The 7,315-nt window shown below is 37.2% G+C and overlaps 1 long non-coding RNA gene across 2 annotated transcripts; it reads left to right on the top strand.

Annotated features, from left to right (window-relative positions):
• The first annotated feature begins 768 nt into the window (after positions 1–768).
• LOC131246233 (uncharacterized) lies at positions 769–2,270 on the top strand. 2 transcript variants are annotated; one of them, XR_009171254.1, is made up of 5 exons: positions 769–871; positions 1,187–1,339; positions 1,480–1,601; positions 1,730–2,041; positions 2,117–2,270. It is a non-coding gene; the product is annotated as an uncharacterized LOC131246233 (long non-coding RNA). The 2 variants fall into 2 exon arrangements; XR_009171253.1 differs by lacking the exon at positions 769–871 and having other exon boundaries at positions 1,028–1,339; positions 1,730–1,834; positions 1,913–2,041.
• The last annotated feature ends 5,045 nt before the right edge of the window (positions 2,271–7,315 follow it).

Raw genomic sequence — 7,315 nt, 5'->3', positions numbered from 1 at the left:
GGCCAGATATGTCCTGTTAGAGGCCATTTTTGTGGGGACAGGGCGATACAGAATCATATTGTGTATTGTATCAGGCCGATATGAATATGATACCATCATTTCAGCTGATATATATTATGTGGTTATTCCAAGCACAAACTCCATCCTTTTTTATGAGGAGTGATTGACTTGCACTTCTAGAGTTCTGGAAACAAAGAATAGCTGTTAGTTGCTTTTTGCTTTGGTTAGGTCTGTAGTTTCTGTTTCTATTGGTTGTTAGTTTTAATGGGTTTTTTTTTTTAATTTTTTTTTTTTTTACCTTTTTATAAGGTGTTGGATTAGGAAGTGGATTTCTATTGGTTAATTGGGGATTAAGTCAAATCCCATAGGCACCAGGCGGACCACATATGGTTGCTAGACTTTATATGTAATTTGGTATCTCAAAGAGGTTAACATAATGTCCATTGCAATTTTCCAAAAAAAAAGCCCATTGCACGTCTAGCATAGGCAATTCATTTTTACAGAAATAATCTCTCAAAGATATGCAAGTGCAGCCCCTTAGGCAACTTTTGTTTATCTCAGGGTTCTCCCAGCAGAATAAGCCTTTCCTGGTCTAACCATGGCGTATATTTTTAGTGATTAGCTCATTTCTATTTCTGCTAAATTAATTCACTGAAGGAATCTTGAAATATTGTGTGCAACAGGTTCCATCAAGTGGATAGTGATGATTTGACCATTGCAGTAAACATTTGGTGGCAGTCTAATATGATGGCAAATATGTCAGAACACATGGATACAACTCCATTGATCATGTCAAGTCCTTTTAACTTCGGGACATTCCAAAGAAACCTGTGAAAACAGGAAACAAGTGGGAGTTTTGTAGAATTATAAGGTAACATCATCCACCTTTTTTAATGTACCATTTATTTCAATAAATTTACCTGAAACATTGTCCAGTTGTTACTACTTTAAGGTTTCAAATTTTCTTCAGGCAATGTGTGGTTGTAATTTCATGGTTATGTCTCAGCCTTCCGTGCTTTTCAGAGTGATATTTTTATCTCGATTTTTTTTTGAAGTCATGAAAACTTTGCAAGATTATGTGAAGTAAATTTTTATGCTTCTATTTAGGTTCTTCTATGAATCAAATATGTATTTGCAAAATGGTCTTGCTTGTACATCTTGATCATTAACTCTGAGCTTTCTGCAGATTGTGGAGAAACTTCTAATTGCTGCCATTGCAGATGCTGATGTTAGTGTTCGTCAGTCAGTCTTTCTATCTCTGCATGGAAATGGAGGTTTCGATGAATTTTTGGCACAGGCTGATAGTTTGAGTGCTATCTTTGTTGCTCTAAATGATGAGGTATAATTTTTGGCACAACCTGCCAATGGCTCTTCTATGAGCATTTGAACTGTTATCTTTATTTGAAAAATGTTTATGAACATAGGGGCATGTTCACTATCTTTTTTCTTTCTTTTTTTTTCTTCTTTTCCATGTCATAGGATTTTGATGTTCGAGAGTTTGCTATATCAGTTGCTGGCAGATTGTCTGAAAAGAATCCAGCATCTGTTCTGCCTGCACTTTGTCACCATCTCATACAATTGTTGATGCATCTTGAGCAAAGGTAATCTGAAAGATATCTACTTTCCAATAATATTATTGATTTATGGGGAAATGGATGCCCTTTTATCTGTTTCACATCATTATCTTTGAAATATTCAGATCACAACTTTTCACTTGCTATTTAAGCAGTGCAGATAACAAATGCAGAGAAGAAAGTGCTAAACTCTTGGGTTGCCGCAGCCTAATGTTGTATTAGACGTAATCGAAAATCAAAAGTAGCCTTCATATACGGAGGTTAGTTTTTTCTAGTTGAATATTTAATACAGAAATGGCATTTTACTGATGTCTCATTAGTAGGTTGCTGTCCTGCAGATGGGTAGCTATGATGCAATGATTATGCAGAAGCTTGCTGCCATGCAGCAGTTGGAACGTGAGCTTGAGGCCATCTCTGCCATTGATTACCAGGAAATTATGTTATTCCTAGTGAAGAAGTTCTTGTAGGTCTGTATTGATTTATTTTAATCGCTTCATTGAGGTTGAGTTTAAATGTTGTTGGTGTTTATCTTCCTTTGGCAGGAACGTTTGGAGGATCTAGCAGGTAAAGATGCCCAAGAGAAATCTGATGTTGCTATAGAAACCCTTTTACAAGAGCTTCCAGATGAAAGAAATGTCAATAAAAGACCGGATGATTCAAAACAGATACAGGAAAAGTCAAAGAAAAAGAAAAAGAGATTATAGAAGAGATAAGAATATAAATATTTGTGGAACCTAATGTTGTGTAACAGTTTGCTTGTATTTGTTTTGAAAACTTTAAGTAGACTGTTGTTAACTATTTTGTTGGTATTATGGCTTTCATGATTGATTGTTTCATGTGTGGATTGAACGAATGGATTAGTAGTTTAAATAAATATTTCTTAAATTAAACATTTTTAGCCTCAATTTGTAACCGAGGCTTGGATTTAGCCTCGGTTGTTGAGAACCAAGGCTGAAATTCCCGTGGCTAAAGACTTTAGCCTTGGTTGTTGAGAACCGAGGTTAAAAATAGATTTAGCTTCGGTTTGAGGCAATTGAGGCTAAAATTTGGATTTAGTCTCAGTTGAAAATAATGGAGGCTAAAATTTTGATTTAGCCTCGTTTCAAGAAAATTGAAGCTAAAAGGTTTGTAGCCTCACTTGAAGAACCAAGGCTATAAATGTCATTTTAACCTCGGTTGCTAAAACTGAGGCTAAAGCCTTTAGCCACAGGGGTTTCAACCTCGGTTTAGATAACTGAGGCAAAACTGAGGCTAAAGACTTTAGCCTCAGTTTTTAACCTTTTTAGCCACAGTTTTGAACCGAGGCTAAAACCCTCTTTTCTTGTAGTGTGAGATGGCTCTGATGGATGTACACAAACAAGCCACTGCAAAACTACAAAGTGGAGATAAGAAGAAACATCTCCAATTGCTTATTATCATTTTACCTGACATGAGCGGTTCATATGGTGAGTGCAGCCAAGACCCTAAATCCTAGAGAGATGGAATGAATCAACTAAAGCGTTTTGTTTTCTGATTTTGCAGGAAAGACAAAACGTGTTTGCGAAATGGAGTTGGGCATAGTATCGCAGTGTTGCCAACCAAGACAGGCATCCAAAGTCAATAAACAGTATCTTGAAAATGTTGCCTTAAAAATTAATGTCAAGGTTTGTGATTCTTTCAAGTTGTTGAACTTTGAATGTTTGATGTGTCTCTTCTTTTGTTCTTTTGCCTCTTTTTAAGTAGCCTTTTAAGCAGCCACAACTTTCCTACAAGTGGCAAATGCCATATCACAAATTAGACAACTCATAAGCCTTTGATTGGGGGATTTTATGGAGAAAAAAGAAATGAAGAATGGTCTATGAAACTTCCATTATCCTTTTCTTCTAAAAATACTCCAACAGTGAGAACGAATATACCTGTCTTTTTTAATTTTTAATTTTAATATTTAAATTATGAAAATTGCGTTACAGATTGTTATGGCCCTATATTATTCATGTATAAATGCTATAATTTGGTGTGCTTGTTATTTATTGTAAAAGGTTGGAGGTCGCAACACAGTGCTAGCCAATGCCATCGCGAGTCATATTCCTTATGTAACTGATGTTCCCACAATAATATTTGGTGCCGATGTCACGCATCCACAGCCAAGAGAGGATTCCAGCCCATCAATTGCGGCAGTATGATATATTTGGTTATTAATTTTCATTTATTATGGTTTGCACTTGATTTTTACCCATCTTTGATGTGCATTGTAGGTTGTAGCTTCAATGGATTCGCCAGAGGTCACCAAGTACCGGGGTTTGGTCTCGGCACAGCCGCATCGGCAGGAGCTGATAAGAGATCTGTTTCAAGTTGTGCAGGATCCTCAGAGAGGTTCTATGAACAAAGGGATGATCTGGTAAGTCTTTTTCTCCTCTGTTTGAATTCAGTGTTTAAAGAATATCTATGGTGTTTGGCAGAGAACAACTGATTGCATTCAGGCAAGCAACGGGACAGAAGCCTCATCGCATCATATTCTATAGGTAATTCTTCACCTTCGGAGAGTCTATAGAGTATGAATATTATGATTAGCCTTGGTTTTTCTTGAATGAGATGAGAAACTGTTTGGTATTTTGGCTCATGATTTGGAGTTTTGCAGGGATGGGGTGAGTGAAGGCCAGTTCAGTCAAGTTTTGCTTTATGAGTTGGATGCAATTAGGAAGGTGATTTTCCATACTTGGGTCCGAGTTGCATTGTAAACAGTTTTTTTTTCATCACATGAAAACTTTGTAATTGTGCCATCTCTATGTTCAATATTCCACCTTACAGGCTTGTGTTTCATTGGAGGAAGGATATGTTCCACCTGTAACATTTGTGGTAGTTCAAAAGAGACACCACACACGGCTTTTCCCTGGAGACCATAGGGACCGTAATTCAACTGACAGGAGTGGTAACATCTTACCTGGTATGTTTTGTTTTGTTTTGTTTTGTTTTGTTTTGTTTTGTTTTTATTTTTTTTACTTTTTAAATTCTTGATATGGTTCCCATGCCTTTGTTTTGTTATATTGGCATAAATGGTTGTTTTGGTTAGGAACTGTTTGTCGATACGAAGATACGCCACCCAATTGAGTTTGATTTTTATCTCTGCAGCCATGCCGGTATTCAGGTAACTGCTGGTTCGAATGGTAGCACGGTGGTTCTTGTTGGCCATGATGAATGATTTTCTTATGTTGTTATTTTATTTTCTTGTACGGTGTTTTCAGGGAACAAGTCGTCCCACCCACTATCATGTTCCGTGGGATTAGAACAAGTTCAGTAGTATCAGGGTATATGATGATTGACATTGATTTATCATTTGTAGGGACACTTAGCGAAAAAGGGAAAGACTACGACTTGCAGTAGTACCGGGGTAAATTTTCACACAAATTGAATAATTCTTTTATTATGTTTTGAGATTATTGTGTTCTTATTTAATCAATTGGGGATTCGGCTGGAACAAGTATTTGTTTGGCCTGATTGTTGTTGTTTGGTAAGATTTTTTGTTATTTTCCCACCCACTATCATGTTCTATGGGATTAGAACAAGTTCAGTAGTATCGGGGTATATGCAAATATTGGTTTGATCCAAAACTTTGTGTGGTACTCAAAAAGTTTTTGAGGGTGGACATTCAATCACTGTTGTTTCCTGTGGTGTGGCCCACTCGAGCTTCTAATGTGTTTCATTTTTTTGGTTTCTGCGATGAGGGAAATGAATGAACGGCATAAATATAAAACATATACATCACGTTTTGGGCTCCACCAGCACCCAACGGGCAAGGATTGCATTCATCAGTGTGACCGGATCCACGGCCGGGAACGCGGATTAGCTGTTACTGACAGGTTGAGTAGCGAGTCTCCCTACTTAAGTGATGTCGCCAAGTTACATGGATCCCGCCATGAGGTATGTGTTTTATTTACACCATTCATCCATTTGGAGATATCATTTCAACGCATGATACAAAAAATGAGGCATATCCAAAGTTGCAGTGGACCCACCAAGGAAAACAACAGAGAGAGAGAGAGAGAGAGAGTGACTCACTATTGAAACCTTCCTAAGTTCTACCAAGATGTTTGTTTGAAATCCATCTTATTCATAAGTTAACAAAGACATCAAAGAAAGGAAAACACAAATATCAGCTTGATCGAAAACTTTTGTGGCCATTGGAAGCTTTTAATGGTGGGCATCTCTCATTGCTGATTTCTATTAGCATTATCTGATCTGAGCCCAACACCAATGCATGCTAATTACAGTTTATTTTTTGGTTTTAGGTGCTTCTTTTCACTGGATGATATTCCTGGCAAGCACTTCTGTGGATATAGGGCAAACATTTCTCAACTCATTTGATTGCACCAGTAATTTAGAAGTTGTTCATTTTTCCCATATCCAATTGGATATACTTCTAATAAAGAGGGTCATACTTCTAAGACTCATCCATAAAGAAGGCTTACTGAATCTAGTTCCCAGTTACTGAACAAGGTGTTGATGATGAAGAAAAGAAAAGTTTCTTTGATCAGGTTCATTTTCATGGCACTTTTTTTTTTGTTATAATTATTTTGGTTCTTATGAGTACAAGAACCTTGTATTCCATGCATTCTCAGTATATTTTTACAACTCAGCTGATGTATCCTAGAAATATTAAATGGTCTCTGTTTGATTTCCAAGTCCAAGCAGCAAAAGTTTAACATCGGTTTCAACTTTTAACCTTCCATTTTCCTCACTCAAACATTTATTTTTCTTATTATCATGATTATTTTGAAATTTATCTTTGGAAGCCTTGCTGACCACAAATTTCTGGTAGAAGACCAAACTGATTTTGATGGGTTTCTGGAAACCTACATTGCTTTGTACCTGTCAGCAAGATTGTTAATACTCTTCACATATCTGCTTATTGATGTCAAGTAGCTCTTTTCTATAGGTAACTCAGCTTAATTCAACCTATCTAGGTGGTTTGGCATCATATATTCAAAATGCTAGGAATCTATTAGCAGATTCAAAAGCAGGGAAAAATCCATTTAATGACTTTACTCCTTCGGTAAGTGAATCCATTAAATTTGTTTTGCAATCTGTGTTTCTTGTAAGATTTGCTCTATAGCTATGGTCACACTGTGGGTACTCATCTTTAGCTACGGATTTTATCCGTAGCTTTTGACAACTGTTCTGGTTGTGTAACAAAAGCTAATGATTTAGCGGCGTCCAGCACAACTGTCAGTAAAGGTCCTGGCCGTCGGTAAAGCCTTTACCGACTGAGGCTTTACCGGCTGTTAGCTAACCGCAGGCAAAGGCTTAAGCGGCGGTTTTCTTGGTCTTTGCCGGCGGTTTTGACCGCCGGTAAAGTCCAATTTTCTTGTAGTGATTCAAAGCCTTCACCCGTCCCCAGCTCGGAAACGGGGGTAATACCTAATACTCCCCGTCATAAGCACGGATTTTCTGTTTTCACTGATCAACGTCATTGTTGATATTGATAGCACAGCTGCATTAAATACATAATACGATGACGTGGCCTAATCTCATTACAAGAAATATAAAATAAAATAAAATTATACCTGGCAAGCAAATAAAATTTATACCAGGCAAGCAGAGAATCTAGACTCATATAGATCATACCCAACATAGGACCCACCAGTTTTATTAGGTCCAGGTCTTTTCGCAGAACATGCTGGAGTACTACTATATTGATTCCATGAGTTGTCATAGTTATGACAAGGTGGGAGATGTGTGGCTTTAAAAACAGATTGGTAAACACG

The sequence above is a fragment of the Magnolia sinica genome, chromosome 5 (assembly GCF_029962835.1).
Source record: "Magnolia sinica isolate HGM2019 chromosome 5, MsV1, whole genome shotgun sequence".
NCBI classification, from domain to species: Eukaryota; Viridiplantae; Streptophyta; class Magnoliopsida; order Magnoliales; family Magnoliaceae; genus Magnolia; species Magnolia sinica.
The sequence above is the reverse complement of the archived record's forward strand: the minus strand, read 5'-3'. Positions and strand labels throughout refer to the sequence as shown.